Below are 19,392 nucleotides of genomic sequence, written 5' to 3' on the forward strand. Positions count from 1 at the left end.
TCCTTTGTTCGGACATCACAAAATTTCTGTGGGTGAAATGTAGGTCCAAGCGAGGATCCAAAATCTAGGACCAAATTTCCCAGGTACCAAGATTAACCTAAACAATTATTAATTAATAAAATAAGAAATTTTCAATAAAATATAGAAAATTTCCAGGTATCAATGGTGATAACAAAATAATTTTTAAAAACATGTTTGTGTTGCAGAATTTCCTTTTTATACTTGATCAGTACCACACATATTTATTTAAAATTCAATAACAATTATTTTAATTAAGTATTTCGTTTATAAGTATGTTCTTTGTTAGTATAACTGTTCACAGCTTTTAAATGTGATATTTTGTCAGCTTTCACTTGTAGTTCTATCTCAGAAGGAATTAACTTAAACATTGATGAATGTTGCAAGTTAGTACATTCGTGTGACGACTTAAAAACTCATCCCTATAAAAATTTCATTCAAATTTTCAGAGTTTAGATCGTTTTTTGAAGAACCAGTATATTGACTTTTGCTTCGATTATACACTTTTTATCGGAGATAGAATCAGTCACTTTATCCAAACACTGACATAAACCAAGGCGTTGCCATTTACCATGCACCAGCTTACTACCAGGTAGCCAAACATGTAACATGTTCGCCAAAACAAAATCGGGGTCACTCTACCAACAGTTACACATGTGCTTGGAATATCGCTTTTAATTCAATCAAATAAGATTAAAATCACCTGCTCTGTGTCTTTGTATCGCATACTTTCTGGATATATGGGGTGTTAAGATTACATCTGATAATATCATACGAAATCACGTCGTGTTTGACACAACATTCATCGCTATAAACTCCAATAAACATGTGTCGAACTTATGTTGTCACTCGGACGCTTCCCTGTAAAACGTATATTGAAGTTAAGCGCTGTGATGATCTCGACCTCGGCATGAGTTTACTAACAACAGACGATATTCCCGTGCTTTAATCTGAATTATTTTAAATCGTGAACATAAAAAGAAAACGTGAATTGGTCGGTTCCTCGTCTGAAAATACATCCATATTAAACAATAGGCGTATGCCAGACGAGGCCAAAACCTCTGGTCAGATTACATGTTTATCGTTCGGTTCACCTATGACCTCGTTTGTTTACCTTGCTCCCGAGATGTGACGAGAGTGTTACCTCGAGCTCGTGCGATCTAAATGTGCACGATGCAAGTATTAAATACTGTAATATTTATCTTAGAAGTATGACACAATAGAAGTTTATGATTAAGAATAAAAAACACGCACAAGTAAAAATGAATCGTGTTAATCTCTGGCAGTAAAATATTTATCCCATGATGCAACACACACGAGTTTAGCGGGAAGTCTGATAGCCATGTTTGAATTCACCGGATGTTTATTTCCAGAAGAAAAGTATAAACAAACACGACGATAGCCTAAAAACGAAGTTTGTTTCCCGTCTTACTGAAGAAGATCGACTTACTTCAAGTTACCAACGACTGAATATCAGCTTTCTCGTTGTTTTTGACGACCGATGCATATTTTTACCGACAAACATCGTTACGAGACAGGGTAAGTTTTAATTATATAATCTTCTTCACGTTCTGACATCGTTTCACCTACGTCTACGACGATGAATTTGATATAGTCTAGATCTATTCATATCAATAATACCTATTTTTTTTTTATTTTTCAGGGTTTTGATGATTAATTTATCACAGATTACACGACTGAATGAAACGCAGTACCGATCCATGTGTTACAATCGTAAGTTTTCAATTTTATTTATTTATTATTAACGATCTTCGGCCCGACTTAAATTGCATTTTTTCCCCACTCACACAACCCTTGTTATGATTATGACGTACATACGTATTCACAAACAATGGTGAGGAAAATTTGTGTTTTGGATAATGAAACCTTTCGGGAAAGATCTTTACCTCCACATTCTTTTTGAGGATCGATGTTTGCAGATTATTGCATCACATTGAAACAATTAAATGAAATAGGTGAATTAAGATGAATTATAAGTAAGTAACATTGTTTTATGTATAGTATATTGCAGTTTCACATTGATATGAACTGATGGAGAATTCGGGAGTAGCTTGATTTAATTAATAATTAAGTCATCCTGGCAAGTTATATTTTGTAGCTTTGTGTGGCTGGCTTAAATTTTCTTGATAAAAAGGCTTCCAAAGCAAACATAATGTAAATGATAGCAAAGTGATCATGAAAAGTACATAAGTTAAATACATACATTATCTTCAAAAACTTGACAATTATTCTAATTTTGAAATAAAAGAATATTCTAAAATTCTTTCTTTCTTCCAACAGAGACCGAGTCTGCATGCAGTACATTCTGGAATGAGGGACACCGCATGCATTGTGGTCCAAATTGATGGCATTGACTTAACAAAAAGCAGAAAGGAATGAAGAGAAATTAAGAAGTTTATGTTTCACATTAATTAAGATTATTCGAGATATGTTATCTGTCGAGGTATACAACATTTCCTTTCATAATAAAAGTGTAAACATTAATATATATACAAAAAAAAATCATGTATATAATCTAAAAATCCTTGTTAGTTATTTGTTGTACTAGCAAAAAATATTACATATATATAGTCGTCTCAAGCTTGGTTGTATTGAAATCCCCGGGACAGTGACCGAGATATATCACTACAGTACGTGCTACATCAAACAACACACCATTGTTCAAATTGTCGATCAACATTTCATTTAGTCAGTATTTAGAATTGATTCCAAAATTATTATGATAATCTTTTCACAGTTTATTAGAAATAATGTTAAATTCGATAGAAGAAGTCTTCGACTGTTGCTTGTTTTTGTTTATTTTAAATTCACACATGAAAACAGTTTCCAGTACATCTGGGCTACTTCGAGGAAACTATGTATACTGTCTGAAATCAGTCTTGTGCGTCGGTGACAAAATGTATACATATCCTACTTTAACTCTGCTGGAAAGTATTATTTTGTACTATTTTCCTTCTATTTTAGAAAAAAAACAGAATTATAAATACATACTGTAGTATGTACTGACATTGAACTTGTATATCTTGTTGACTATTTTTGTTGAATTGATATTAGTTGTATTTGAAAATTGTACTAGAAAAAGATAGCTGTGTTGTGTATGTGATGGAAGTTTTGAGAAAAAGAATATAAGAGGTAAATAAAATAAGTACCATGGGTAAATTAGAATTAAAATTTGTTTTGTCACATTCTCATTTCATTGATAAGTTTTAAATGTTTGAACTAGAAAAAACAGCCTGTATGAAAAGTTTTATACCATGTTTATTACCAAATAAAATGTAATACAGAAGTATTCTTCAAGTTTTTATTGCATGATTTTCATTGATTTTGTAAACCATGCTGCCATGAAGCATGATTGAAGCATGATCCCAGCATAATTTGCATAATTGAAACATGCTGGGATCATGCTGCAGACCATGCTGGGATCATGCTGCAAACCATGCTGGCATCATGCTGCAGACCATGCTGGCATCATGCTGCAGACCATGCTGGGATCATGCTGCAAACCATGCTGGCATCATGCTGCAGACCATGCTGGCATCATGCTGCAGACCATGCTTGGATCATGCTGCAAACCATGCTGGCATCATGCTGCAGACCATGCTGGGATCATGCTTCACAGACCATGCTGGGATCATGCTTCACAGACCATGCTGGGATCATGCTGCGGCCATGCTTCCTTAAAGCATAAATGCAGCATGATCCCAGCATAATTTGCATAATTGAAACATGCTGCAATCATGCTTTAGCTAGTAAGAATATATAGTGAGGTAAATTAGGCACCATGCTGCAGCCATGCTTCATTCATGCTGCAATTCCATGCTGCATTCATACTGCATCTATGCTGTGATCATGCTGCAAATTCATAAGGGATGTTACCGAACCAAGAAGTAGTTGGTCTTATATTGAAGTGATATATTACCATTGGTTGTTTACAAGCGATTAAGAAGATTTGAATTGATATATTTACAACTGTTAAATGCTTTGTTTGTGTTCAGTATTAGAAATACTGATAACAAAGGCTAAGACATATACTACAAAAGAGCAATTCAGTGATAAATTTAAAAACCAATTATAATCGAATATCAACCAATTTTGAGTTTTCCATTATCGATTCTGAAACTGATTCCTATCATTAACTTTTAGTAACTGGTCACGCTAATATCACAGGCTCTCATTGCAGTGTACATTCCTTCCTTTGGACACAGTTATGACACCTGGAACAAGTGTTTTCATTGAAACTGTGACGTCTGTTTTACCTGTAAACACATCTTTAATACTTGCCATTCCAGCATCAATGCCTTGTTGGATCAATCCCAAGGCAACTCGACAACTACAATGTCAATCTCTCCAATTTTCAAAGCCATGTGTTCTCTTAATAAAACACTACTTTTTACACAGTGAACAAATCCCTAACCAATTGCATTTGCACAAAAGCAAAAAAGATTGGAAAGAAACTACTTACTCATATTTTTTGTAAACATTTTTTTTTGTTTAAAACAGCAGCCAAATAAACTGTTGACACCTGAAAGCATACTATTCTGTCAGTTTGGAGAGAGATCGTACATAATTACCACTTCAAGTTGTAACAAGTTCAAATCTATCATTTTAAACCCTTTCCTGATGGCCTGCTCTCAGAAGACAAATTTCTTGAATTACCTACAAAAAATGTTTTTTTCCTGACAAGGTAACAAGATAGATATGCTGAGCTATCAGAAAACTATTTAGTTTTTTTTGTATTTCTCCTTTATCCTCTACGCTGTTCTTTGGTAATCATTTGACAGCAAGTCTGTTTGCCCCCCTATCTAAACATATGGCTGTCCATGCTGTTATCACCATCACATAAATGTTCGTCTGTGTCAGACTGACAGACAAACCGGCAGTTACAGCTATTTCACCGTTTGATCACTAGATGTGTTCCTTTGTCAGCTTGTAAAACACAGACTTTACAAGAAATATATTTCCATCTCTATATCGATGGAACAATCCAAAATATATCTAGGCTTATAACCAGAGGTAACAAGACATATACCCCCTTCTCTATATCGATGGAACAATCCAAAATATATCTAGGCTAACCAGAGTTAACAAGACATATACCCCCTTCTCTATATCGATGGAACAATCCAAAATATATCTAGGCTTATAACCAGAGGTAACAAGACATATACCCCCTTCTCTATATCAATGGAACAATCCAAAATATATCTAGGCTTATAACCAGAGGTAACAAGACATATACCCCCTTCTCTATATCGATGGAACAATCCAAAATATATCTAGGCTTATAACCAGAGGTAACAAGACATATACCCCCTTCTCTATATCGATGGAACAATCCAAAATATATCTAGGCTTATAACCAGAGGTAACAAGACATATACCCCCTTCTCTATATCGATAGAACAATCCAAAATATATCTAGGTTAATCAGAGTTAACAAGACATATACCCCCTTCTCTATATCGATGGAACAATCCAAAATATATCTAGGCTTATAACCAGAGGTAACAAGACATATACCCCCTTCTCTATATCGATGGAACAATCCAAAATATATCTAGGTTAATCAGAGTTAACAGGATATCTGCTCCCATCTCTTTATGGATGGAACAATCCAAAATATATCTAGGTTAACCAGAGTTAACAAGACATTTACTCCTGTCTCTATATCGATATAACAATCCAAAATATATCTAGGTTAACCAGAGTCAACAGGAGGAACAATCTAAAATACATCTAGGTTAATCAGAGTTAACAGGATATCTACTTCCATCTCTATATGGACAATTAATCCTTATACATGTCATTGAAATAGCCATAACAGAAAATAATCATCAGTTTTTATATATCAGTTGTTATAATAATTAGTATCTTTTCAGTTCACTTCATTTTGTCTTTGACTGTTGGACTTGCTAGCTTTTTGCTTTGCAATTAATTAAGTCCTTTAAAAATGAAACATAAATCTTCCTTTGATTTAAACATTATAATATTATCAAAAGATTAGTTACCTCCCTATGACAATAATATTGGTCGAAAGATTTACCACCTTTGATTTAAACATTTATTCACACCATAATATCATATCAGTTGATAAATTATCCCCCTTTGATTTAAATAAGTAGATCAATTATCTCCCTTTGATTTAAACAAGTAGATTAATTATCTCCCTCTGATTTCAATATTATACCCACCATAATATCATATCAGTAGATTATCTCCCTTTGATTTAAACATTTATACATACCATAATATCATCTAGGTTGATAAATTATCTCCCTTTGACTTAAACGTTTATACTCATCATAATGTCATGTTAATTGATAAATTATCTCCCTTCCATTTAAACAAGTTGATTAATGATCTCCCTTTGATTTAAAAATTTATACAGACCATGCTATATCAGTAGACTGGTTATCTCCCTTTGATTTAAACATTTACACACACTACACTGTCATATCAGTAGATTAATTATCTCCCTTTCATATTTTAAAATCAATATAGACCATAATGTTATATCAGTGGATTAGTTATTTCCTTTTGGATTAAACAGATAAAGGCTTTCAAACAACAAATAGATTAACATGGGGTTGCTCAGAACCAATTGCATTATCATCAAAACTTATAATAGCATTTCTACCATAGAAATTTTGCTCAAACTATCAAATTATAAATTGTCATTCTAAAAAATTGGAGACTTTTGCAATAAAAAGACCTGTGTATAAGTTAGTCCTTGGAGGCAGATGGTCTGTGTGTAATGGCATTATCACAAAATCAGGAGATTAGACCATAACAATATCAGGAAATGACATCATAACAATATCAGGAAATGACATCATAACAATATCAGGAAATGACATCATAACAATATCAGGAGATTACATCATAACAATATCAGGAAATGACATCATAACAATATCAGGAAATGACATCATAACAATATCAGGAAATGACATCATAACAATATCAGGAAATGACATCATAACAATATCAGGAAATGACATCATAACAATATCAGGAAATGACATCATAACAATATCAGGAGATTACATCATCATGATGAAAGGAAATGACATCATTACATGATGTAGTACTGATATGTAAAATGTGGTAACTGATAACCTTTTGTGTTGATAAAGAGGGTTAAAAGACTGAAAGACACATGAAAACAGACAAAAGGGATGACAGACATGTGAAGACAGACAAAAGGGACAAACGGCCATGTGAAGACAGGCAAAAGGGACAAACGGCCATGTGAAGACAGGCAAAAGGGACAAACGGCCATGTGAAGATAGGCAAAAGGGATAAACGGCCATGTGAAGACAGACAAAAGGGACAAACAGCCATGTGAAGATAGGCAAAAGGATGACATACATGTGAAGACAAGATATTGCTGTATCACAGATAGACATGTGAAGGTGGAGGAAAACCGGAGTACCCGGAGAAAAACCACCGGCCTACAGTCAGTACCTGGCAGCTACCCCACGTAGGTTTCGAACTCGTAACCCAGAGGTGGAGGGCTAGTGATAATGTGTCGAGAAATCTTAACCACTTGGCCACCGCGGCCCCAGGATAGACAGGACATATACATTGCAGTAGTAGAGACAGACACTTTTGTATCAATAAATATAGCTAAACTCTTGCTTTGATAAACAAATGACCCTGATCTTATCCAATCAAAAAATTCACTTATGTCTGTTTTCAATGGAATCCACCAATTTGAATCATGTTCCGCTACAAAAACTTCACATTTGCCATCAGTTCACGAAATTTATCCGAATGAACAAGCACAGCATGGAAACCTTTGACGAGAAAATTGATTTTTCTTTTTCATAAAAGATTTATTAAATTCTGAGATACATATTGGATATGATCAAATACAAAATGGCTGCTCAGTACCATTCCCTAACTTCATTCCAGCTGTCAATCAAAACTCATTTAGTCTTGGTAAAGGTAATAAATGTCTCCCCGCTGATGATTGCTTTGATGAATGATCAAATACATCAGTGATATCTGTATAAATATCCTGAAAACTGACAGATAGGCAGTATTGTAAGTCATAATCTATACTAACAAACCTTACATACCAATCCTTATAAGGAAGTATAGTGACAATTAAAACTAGAGGCCTGTATACTTGTTTGTGACTGGAGTCTGCATGGAATAACAATGGTAACATCTCAGTTTTGGCCATACAAAAATTAATTTACAGAAATCTCATAGTATCAATTCTTTATCATTATAGAAACCAATAAACATCAACTCTCAAAACACATCCTGACCTCAACTGACAATTATTTATTTTATGAATAAAATCTTTTAAAAAGAAAAAGAAGATTGAAATGGAATATGTAGCTTAAAACTTAGAAAAAGAAGATTGAAATGGAAAATGTAGCTTAAAACTTTAGACTTACTGAGTCTATTTAAATCACAAATGGCAACACCAGACTTTAAATGAAAGTGTGAGTGGTCGGGTGGCACAGTGGTAACACACTTGCTTTTCACCTAGGGGGCCGGGGTTTGATTCCCCGATCAGACGTGAAAAGGTATGGGGTCACCTGCCCGACCACATGGGTTTTCCCCCCGGGTACTCCGGTTTCCTCCCACAGCAAGACCCCTCACGCTCTCCCATCTGGGCCAACAAGTGTGATTAATATAAGTTGATATAACTTGTTTCACAATTGTTGTAAAATAGATAAAGTTTACATTAAATGAAAGTGAAATGGTTCTGAAAGGTCATGGGTCACGATCACATTTTTACTATCAGAGGACTAACAATGGAATTATGATAAACACTACCTCCCCAACAATTTACTATTGTCTAGGCACCTCACTCAGTCCACATCAGGTCCAGACACCAAACATTCCTGGCAATATAGAGTGGACAGGTCAACATCAACAAGCAAAGAAGTACTGAATGAGCAAATAGCCAGACAGTACTGTATTAGTGGCCAAAATACAGGTGTGTTTCATTATGCTTATCAATAGGTAAGTATATTGTATATGTGGAGGGGTGAATCTCTGACATTCTCAGACATGTGTCTGTTGGTCATTATCAGTGCTGCCTTTGTAATCATTCTTACCCCTCTCCCCCCAACAACCTCCCATATCCCTGTAAGCTACGGTATGTCTATCTTTTAATCACTCAATATGACCTTCCTTAAGCCTATGACCTTACCAGTATCTGTCCCCATGTTGTATGGTAACTTCCCTAAAGTCTATGACCTTACCAGTAACTGTCCCCATGGTGTATGGTAACTTCCCTAAAGTCTATGACCTTACCAGTAACTGTCCCCATGGTGTATGGTAACTTCCCTAAAGTCTATGACCTTACCAGTATCTGTCCCCATGTTGTATGGTAACTTCCCTAAAGTCTATGACCTTACCAGTATCTGTCCTCATGGTGTATGGTAACTTCCCTAAAGTCTATGACCTTACCAGTATCTGTCCTCATGGTGTATGGTAACTTCCCTAAAGTCTATGACCTTACCAGTATCTGTCCCCATGTTGTATGGTAACTTCCCTAAAGTCTATGACCTTACCAGTATCTGTCCCCATGGTGTATGGTAACTTCCCTAAAGTCTATAACCTTACCAGTAACTGTCCCCATGGTGTATGGTAACTTCCCTAAAGTCTATGACCTTACCAGTATCTGTCCCCATGGTGTATGGTAACTTCCCTAAAGTCTATGACCTTACCAGTATCTGTCCCCATGGTGTATGGTAACTTCCCTAAAGTCTATGACCTTACCAGTATCTGTCCCCATGGTGTATGGTAACTTCCCTAAAGTCTATGACCTTACCAGTAACTGTCCCCATGGTGTATGGTAACTTCCCTAAAGTCTATGACCTTACCAGTATCTGTCCCCATGGTGTATGGTAACTTCCCTAAAGTCTATGACCTTACCAGTAACTGTCCCCATGGTGTATGGTAACTTCCCTATAGTATATAACCTTACCAGTATCTGTCCCCATGTTGTATGGTAACTTCCCTAAAGTCTATGACCTTACCAGTATCTGTCCCCATGGTGTATGGTAACTTCCCTAAAGTCTATGACCTTACCAGTATCTGTCCCCATGGTGTATGGTAACTTCCCTAAAGTCTATGACCTTACCAGTATTAGATTTCAGAAAAGCTTCAACCCCTCAGAGTGGGTAAGCTTAGACCAATCAGACTATATATGACATTCCTGACAAAAATTTGTTCTGTCATGGGATGTGGTTTTAGCAGCACTTGCCAGGAATGTGTATCACAAAGTCTTAGGACAGTGAACTCCTCAGAACACATGTATTTAGCTCCAATAAGAGACTGGAGAATCATCTTATCCCTGGCTGTGTAACATGTGAAACCATTCCTATACACAACATCAAACTTTTTAACCACAAAACAGCTTTTGCATATATAACATTTGTGATCAAAATTAGGTACCAATTAAGTCATGCTTCCAAACTAAATCTTCTTAGTTAGGAAAACAAATTTTTATTTCTCTTTAAGACAAAGAATTTGAAACTATATTAACACCAATTGAATTGGCATTAGATATTCAAAAGTGTTTAATTTCTAAAATATATTATAGAACTATCTAGTTCACCAGGTATTGACGAGGTATTAGAGAACTATCTTTAGTTTACCAGGTATTGACAAGGTACTATCTTTAGTTTACCAGGTATTGACGAGGTATTATAGAACTATCTTTAGTTTACCAGGTATTGACAAGGTTTTATAGAACTATCTTTAGTTTACCAGGTATTGACAAGGTTTTATAGAACTATCCGTAATTTACCAGGTATTGACAAGGTACTGTCTTTAGTTAACCCGTTTTATTGCTATCTTTAGCCTATCTCTTTATGTCTAAGTAAGGATGAGTAGAGTGGTTTAACACCAATAACCATATGTATGTAATTGATTGTTATAAGTGTGTGCCTCCATGCATTCTGACAAGCAAATTTGTTCTGGTACATTACCAAAGACTAAATATTGTTTGTTCTGTAAGCAACAGACCGTTGGTGCACCAACATAATCAACAAATTGGAATGTACCGAAGGCTATTAAACAAGCTTACACTAAAACTTATAGATATATTTATATACATACGGTATACATGTGTTCAAAAACTAAGGTCAATGACAACAGTATAATTTTTTATACACATGTCCCCTATTATAATTATTCTTCTTGGTTTGATGTCCACTATTAAGGCCTTCCTTATGACATTTCAAGTGATGAACATTGCTATATATTTACCATATGCAATCTTTATACTCAGAATGTGAACCCTAAATATTCACAGCAGTTTATGTTTGTATGGCCAGAGGAAAGAATTGATGGCATGTGTCATGAAGCAGAAGATGCTTACTCCCGTGGAACACCTGGTCCGTGTCTCCCTTTATTACCCCCCCCTGGAACACCTGGTCCGTGTCTCCCTGTATTTTTGCAAATGTTGTCCTAGAACTGGTTTACTTTAAATGCCTAACTACACTCATAGATTTCTGTGCAATTACCTAAATCAATATTAAAGTTTGGGTTTTTTTTTCAAGCATTTAATTGAGAAATAAAGCCAATAATCATTTCTTTTCTTTTTAATCATTTGATTATGCTGCTTATTTATACACCTGTAAAATATTTAGAAAGTAAAGAACCCTCTATATTATAGTTTTTGTTAAAGCTTTCTAAGGCCATTAGTAACAGAACATATATCCATTAGTTTGTGTTCTGCTAAAACTATTCACATGTATCACTGGAAATAGAACCGAATGGTCTTTAAGTTTCCAGAAATACATTCATTTAAGTTTTAGAGGGGTTCCTTATCTATTTGTGAGAGGGGTTCCTTATCAAATAATATGTCACAGATAAACATACTCTGTTCTCCTGTAAACAATTTCTGTAACACATCAATATATCATAAATATTCCATACCTCAATGCATAACATAAGTTGTAGATAATAGGATGTTACATAAATTATACAATTCTTTGTCAGTTAGGTAACCTAATTATTTTGATTTCATATTTCATATCCAACATGTTTTACTTTTTTTTTAAAATAATTAATTATGAACGGCCCCTTTGGACCACTAGTTCAGACCACCTGTATGGCTCTAATACATAGGGTGGAATTGGTCACTAGGGCCACCGCTATTACACGTCTGTAATCAATGATTACGACATATACGTGTCATGTTTATACTGATGGGCTGTAAGGCCTAAAGTTAAATAAAATCGAATTGAATTGAATGTTAAAGCAAGAAATGGTTTCTGAATTTTCCAAGCTATTGAAATTTGTTTTTGTTTCCACAACCATAGGTTATACAGGATTATATATCATACAATATATACGAATTGTATTTTGTGATTTTCTTACAGAAGACTTGCTCAGAATCTATGTTACAGAAGGTGAAACATGGTTTGTTAAGTTTTTACAAATAACTTTTTGACTGAATTTATGTTTCAAATAATGCAATGCCCAATATACATCTTCTTTTGTTCTAATCAGCAATGCCCAATATACATCTTCTTTTGTTCTAATCACCAATCCTTATCTACAATGCCTTTATATATTGCTTGCAGTACATAAGAGCGTGCAACACCTTAACTTTATGTATGTACAAGTAATCATTGTCTTCAACAAAAAGATGACTTAAAGTGAATGTTACATTTTCTAAATTATACCTGCTAAGGACACTTCCTTCACTTTCATTCCAGTCTTACCAAGTTTTCTCTCAATAACTTCACAATGGTATCTTGAGCATATGTGGCATTGAAAACTTTTAACAGGTGTACATGTTCAAAATACCATCTTAATTTCTGAACAGTTCTGACAAAGGAAACAAATATAACAACTTTCACTACAGTTTTATTCAGACTGTAGTTTTTTACTATCTGTTAAGACCTGAAGGATTCTAATTTGTAACAGTATTTTGTTGTGCCAAGCGGACATCTCAAGACCAGGTATAGTAATATGTTACAGTATGAAGACCAGAGGTTTTAATCTATCAAAGTATTTTGTCTTTACAACCCTATATCCCAAGACCAGCGATGCTATTAAAGTACCTCTCCATCTAGAATCATACATATCCTTGGGACCAAAATCATAAAAGCTCAATTTCATTCATAATTTTAATATCCTAGAGACAGCTAGGGGGCCAGTCTACCGTGTACCCAATATGTTACAGAACCCAAGATCAGGGATTTTAATATGATACAGTACTTTATTTGTTCTCTCACAAATAGATAAAAAATCTGCAACACATACTACTCATTTTGAAAAAGATACAGGTATGTTTAAAATGAGTAGACCTATAATTATGTCTGTAGACATCTCGCCTGAGGAACATTGAAGTGATAACCATGTCCCATCCATTGTTCCTCCACCTTGACAAATACCTGGAAGGTCCACTTAAATAAACAGGTAAGCTAGTTTGTTAATTAGTTTTTAAGCTCCAGCACACATATCAGAGATAAACTATTAAATGGTGTAGAATGGTTAACACCTTGTATTGTCAGTGTCAGAGAGTAATTTTATAGCCCTACACACCTTAACACATGGCCTTTATACCCCCACCTTTATATTTACTGACAGCTAACTTTGACAGGGGTGTGCTATTGAGTAACTTTTACTGTAAACTTATGTAATTTTCTGGTGTCAACTTAATTGTGACATCAACATTTTGATTAAATTAGCAGAATTGAAAAGCTACTACATGTTTCTATTTTTCCAGACAAGCACCAAAATACATTTTACATTATTTTTTTTTTTTTTTTGTGGGGTGTTTATTAAAGTAATTCTAGAATTAGAAAATACACTTACACAATTTATAAAGAATCATAAAATTTGTGTTATACCTGTGAGTTTCTGCCATATTTTCACTCTTTTAATTTTTTTATTTGGTCCATGTTATTAATGCCAAATCAATAAATCATAAAGAATTACGTAAAAATAACAGTTTCTTGATTTGAAACCTGACTTAGAATATAAATAATTTTCAGGATATATGACACTGGAATAAATTGAAATAAAAATATATTAAATATATTCAAAAATATTCAGGGTGTTACAAGTTATATCTTCCTTGGACAACGTTTACTTAAAGGGTTAGCTGGCCATGTATCAATCACTTTAAATTCAAAGAAATTTAAAAATTGTGAAATTCTGTGATAAATATGTAATACATACCACAAAAGTCTGCCAGGACAAAGTTGAATATAGATAAAAGGTAAATCCTTGAAAACAGAACTCCCACAAATGGCACTAATTGAGATGATAATCCAGTATATATATCACAGTGTCACCATGCTTAAACAATTACTGATGAATATCCATGAAGATCCCATGGTCAGCATATATTATAATCTCATTATTATGTGTAGATAATTAGCTTGATAGTTGTAACGATCCAGTACAAATTAGAATTCAGATCAAGTCCCTATGAAGGAACCAGCAGAGAGCCTTGTAAACATATCAGTCACCATTCCCAATGTATTACATACATACATGCTCAATCAGCACACTGAATGGGATCTGGCCAGAGGAACCAACCAATTACCCCAGACTGGGTGAGAAAAGGCTCCAGTCTCCACACTGGTGTGTACAATGAGTCTCAATATTGGACTTTGTAGCTCAGAGCACCTACCTTGTACTGGAGTATACCCCAGACCTGTTAATGTACAGCAGGAATAAAATTGGGCCTTTCTCTGTCCCAATAGTCTCTTTAGAAAGATGCATGTACATAATACAGATATAATTAACTCCTAGGGGTAATTACATTCCGTAGCTGACTTCTACCTAAAATGTTACAGTCTTTAGGTTTCACAGAGCTTAGCAATCCCTTGAAATTATACTTACATTAAAGATGGCATAATTGGTTCGTGTCGATGACAAAAGTTCATAGCTCCGAAAGTTGTACAACCAAGTCGCATCAGAAGCAGGCCAATGTTTGTACTAATGACGCACATAGCTACACCAAACATTGCCAAAATAAGTGTACTTCCTCTTAACATCACATATAATAAAAAAAATGTCTTGGTATAACTGCATGGTAAAGAGAATGATGTTTACCGTAAATATGAAATTGATTACATACTTGTCTCTAGACTCTGTCCCAAGGTAGCACTTTTTCTGATACCATTTGCTATTAATTAAACCAGTGAATCTAATCACATTACATAATTCACCCCAGAATGGCAGACTGTGGCGATTAGGTTAATTGTCTACTGCAACTAGAAACTATTGTCATAATTTCCTTTAACTATACAGATTTACTAATAACTTGAAATTCATATTTTTTATCCTACATCTTATGTCTACACATTTTTATCATTTACTCTAATCACCATAAATGTCATAGTGTTAAACAGAAAATAGAGTTAGGTTTTGTTATCATCCCTGTCGATCCCCCAGGTGTAAATATCAGCCCTACTCCTCCCAGTACTTACATACACGATCCCCCAGGTGTAAATATCAGCCCTACTTCTCCCAGTACTTACATACACGATCCCCCAGGTGTAAATATCAGCCCTACTCCTCCCAGTACTTACATACACGATCTCCCAGGTGTAAATATCAACCCTACTCCTCCGAGTACTTACATACACGATCCCCCAGCTGTAAATATCAGCCCTACTCCTCCCAGTACTTACATACACGATCCCCCAGCTGTAAATATCAGCCCTACTCCTCCCAGTACTTACATACACGATCCCCCAGGTGTAAATATCAGCCCTACTCCTCCCAGTACTTACATACACGATCCCCCAGGTGTAAATATCAGCCCTACTCCTCCCAGTACCTACATACACGTTCCCCCAGGTGTAAATATCAGCCCTACTCCTCCCAGTACTTACATACACGATCCCCCAGGTGTAAATATCAGCCCTACTCCTCCCAGTACTTACATACACGATCCCCCAGGTGTAAATATCAGCCCTACTCCTCCCAGTACTTACATACACGATCCCCCAGGTGTAAATATCAGCCCTACTCCTCCCAGTACTTACATACACAGTGGTGGATCCATACAACACAAGTTTGTTCTCAGGTTTTTTTTTATGTTACCATGATGATTTTCATTCTGATGAAACAAATTAGGTAGAACTTTATTGGCTGGATAAAGAACATGTCAGGTTTGGAATAGAATTTCTAAACCAAATAAATCGATGAAACAAATCTGTATTAATGGGGGAGAAATGTTTAATCGAGAGAGCATCTGAATAGTGCCCTAATTTGTCGGAGTGTAGATAAAAATTTCAAAAAAAATTATTCTTTTGGTTTGCATCCATTAGGAAAATGGTGTCAGGGACACACCAATAGAATGGGCATCATTGAGACATTGGGAGAACGGGAGTCAAGGTGACATCAACAGAATGGGAGTCACGGATACATCAACAGAATGGGAGTCAAGGTGACATCAACAGAACAGGAGTCAAGGAGACATCAACAGAATGGGAGTCAAGGAGATATCAACAGAACAGGAGTCAAGGAGACATCAACAGAATGGGAGTCAAGGAGACATCAACAGAATGGGAGTCAAGGAGACATCAACAGAACGGGAGTCAAGGAGACATCAACAGAACGGGAGTCAAGGTGACATCAACAGAACAGGAGTCAAGGAGACATCAACAGAATGGGAGTCAAGGAGATATCAACAGAATGGGAGTCAAGGAGACATCAACAGAACGGGTGTCAAGGTGACATCAACAGAACGGAAGTCAAGGAGACATTAACAGAACGGGAGTCAAGGAGACATCAACAGAACAGGAGTCAAGGAGACATCAACAGAATGGGAGTCAAGGAGACATCAACAGAACGGGAGTCAAGGAGACATCAACAGAACGGAACGAGAACAGAGAACAGAAAAGTATCACAGGATAGCACATTTCAGGATACACTGACCCTGCTCTGAGGTCAGTATTTAGGTTATATATGAGGTCATCAGGTGTAATGTTCTGTAAAAAGTTTTGTAAATTACAACCATCTGTAGAGTTACTATAGGGTCTCCTTTCCTACCATCAAAACAGCCAGCAGACTTAAGTAAGACCTGTCAACCCCAATTTAATGAATCTAACACAGACAGATTACTCCCCCTCAGTCAGTGGGGGGTGAGGCAGGGACATACCCACCTGGTCCTCATCTATGGGATACAATTAGTTTGAAAAGTTGGAAAGGCTTGTTAAGATCACCTTTCAGATGACCAAAGAAAACAGTTTCCTTCAGATATTAATGGCTAATGATGAAAGATATGTGATGAAGTGAAGAATTGGTTTTGATAATTCCGGAGGGTCTCACTTATAATGTTGTCCAGACTGATATGTTAGCAGACTGGGAGTTGATACAGAACACTGACTTAGAATCATCTGTTTTATACTGTAATTACCTCATTACTGCTCCATGGTCTCTGATCATCGTTGTGTCACTGTCAGTTCAACTTGGGTGTATTATAAAACAATAATATATCTCTCTCCCACAGATAATTTCATCATATCCGTCCTTCAATTTTACAATTATTATCCTTCCTATCCTTATTCTCCACAGGGCCTGGACCACATACCCCCTCCATACAGTGTATTAATTAAAACCCTGTGGAGTCCAACCTGTTACCTACCCAGGGTTCTGCCCATAGTAGTATCCTATCCCAGGTCACTATCCTCAAAGACATGCCCACTTTATAATAGACCCTACAGTAAGTATTATCACATGTAAGCTACTTACCTATACATAATATGTTATACAGCCCCTCCCCTCCCAAATGATTAGTAATGTCTGCCTTCCAACCATGCATACATCACATGTATCCTTTCACAGGTATAGCCCCACCCCTCCCCTAGGTATAATACATCACAGGTATAGCCCCTCCCCTCCCCTAGGTGTAATACATCACAGGTATAGCCCCTCCCATCCCTCCCCTAGGTGTAATACATCACAGGTATAGCCCCTCCCCTCCTCAGGTGTAATACATCACAGGTATAGCCCCTCCCCTCCCCAAGGTATAATACATCACAGGTATAGCCCCTCCCCTCCCCAAGGTATAACACATTACAGGTATAGCCCCTCCCCTCCCCTAGGTGTAATACATTACAGGTATAGCCCCTCCCCTCCCCTAGGTGTAATACATCACAGGTATAACCCCTCCCCTCCCCTAGGTATAATACATCACAGGTATAGCCCCTCCCCTCCCTAGGTGTAATACATCACAGGTATAGCCCCTCCCCTCCCCAAGGTATAACACATTACAGGTATAGCCCCTCCCCTCCCCTAGGTGTAATACATTACAGGTATAGCCCCTCCCCTCCCCTAGGTGTAATACATCACAGGTATAACCCCTCCCCTCCCCTAGGTATAATACATCACAGGTATAGCCCCTCCCCTCCCTAGGTGTAATACATCACAGGTACAGCCCCTCCCTTCCCCAAGGTAAAATACATTACAGGTACAGACAGGCTCCCCTCCCCTAGGTGTAATACATCACAGGTATAGCCCCTCCCCTCCCCTCCCAAAGGTATAATACATCACAGGTATAGCCCCACCCCTCCCCTAGGTGTAATATGTCATATAAAATATTGTTGCTATGTGTGGTTCTTTGTACACATGACACCCTCCATATAGACAATGCTGTGTGTCCTGTCTGGCAACTTTCCAAACTGTCTCCCCAAACTAATATTAAGTTGAGAAAGTCTTCACAGTGAGCGTGTGTAGATCAAAGTCACATTGGTCATCCTTATAGTATTGACCCTTGTGGGATTAGATATGATTAGGGATGGAGGATAATAGACAGTCTAGGGAAGAATACATAAGTCTTACAAATATCTAATATTGTCTGGGACAGAAACCAAAAGACACAATCAATATCGTACTTTCTACTGAGGTTCATACATGGTTTTATTAACCTGAGAAAATGCATTTACCTGAAAAGGCCAACATTTATCAGGTGAGTGAAATCATGTATTTTGTCAAATGTAAAAGGTAAAAATCATGAAAATAAATGATAATGCATGTCAATTGTTCATGCTATCAACAAAGAAATGCAGAGAATATATTCATATCCATATCTATAAAAGGCCTGTAGATCCATATCTTCAGACATTGTTTTGTAACTGATCAGTACACAAGTGGCTCCATCATTGACTGACTTCACTGTAGGGGGATACAGAATATCTTCATTGCCCTCATGTTTCTTCCCTATCTGTTTATCCATATAGTAAGTCAATCAAATGGAATGTCTCACACTGTATAGTGGATATACCATGACAGGAATCAAACGTGTGTCTACCTTGATCCTGAGCCTGGGTCTCCGTAGGCTCTACCTTGATCCTGAGCCTGGGTCTCCGTAGGCTCTACCTTGATCCTGAGCCTGGGTCTCCGTAG

At 36.4% G+C, this 19,392-nt stretch overlaps 1 protein-coding gene and 1 long non-coding RNA gene across 10 annotated transcripts in view; one reads left to right on the forward strand and one right to left on the reverse strand.

Moving 5' to 3' along the window:
• The window catches only part of LOC117321526 (thrombospondin type-1 domain-containing protein 7A-like), a 282,966-nt gene that overhangs the window by 91,092 nt on the left and 172,482 nt on the right, over positions 1-19,392 (reverse strand). The window contains exon 1 of one of the 9 annotated variants that reach the window (XM_033875958.1): positions 14,209-14,517. The exons of the other annotated variants lie outside the window; for them this stretch is intronic. The gene's annotated coding sequence lies outside the window, so the exon portion shown is untranslated. Of the gene's footprint in view, positions 1-14,208; positions 14,518-19,392 lie in introns of those variants that run through there. 9 annotated transcript variants of the gene reach the window in all.
• Positions 529-2,504, forward strand: LOC117321527. The gene is made up of 3 exons (XR_004531378.1): positions 529-1,557; positions 1,682-1,752; positions 2,320-2,504. It is a non-coding gene; the product is annotated as an uncharacterized LOC117321527 (long non-coding RNA).

This window comes from Pecten maximus, chromosome 2, assembly GCF_902652985.1.
Source record: "Pecten maximus chromosome 2, xPecMax1.1, whole genome shotgun sequence".
Taxonomy (NCBI): Eukaryota; Metazoa; Mollusca; class Bivalvia; order Pectinida; family Pectinidae; genus Pecten; species Pecten maximus.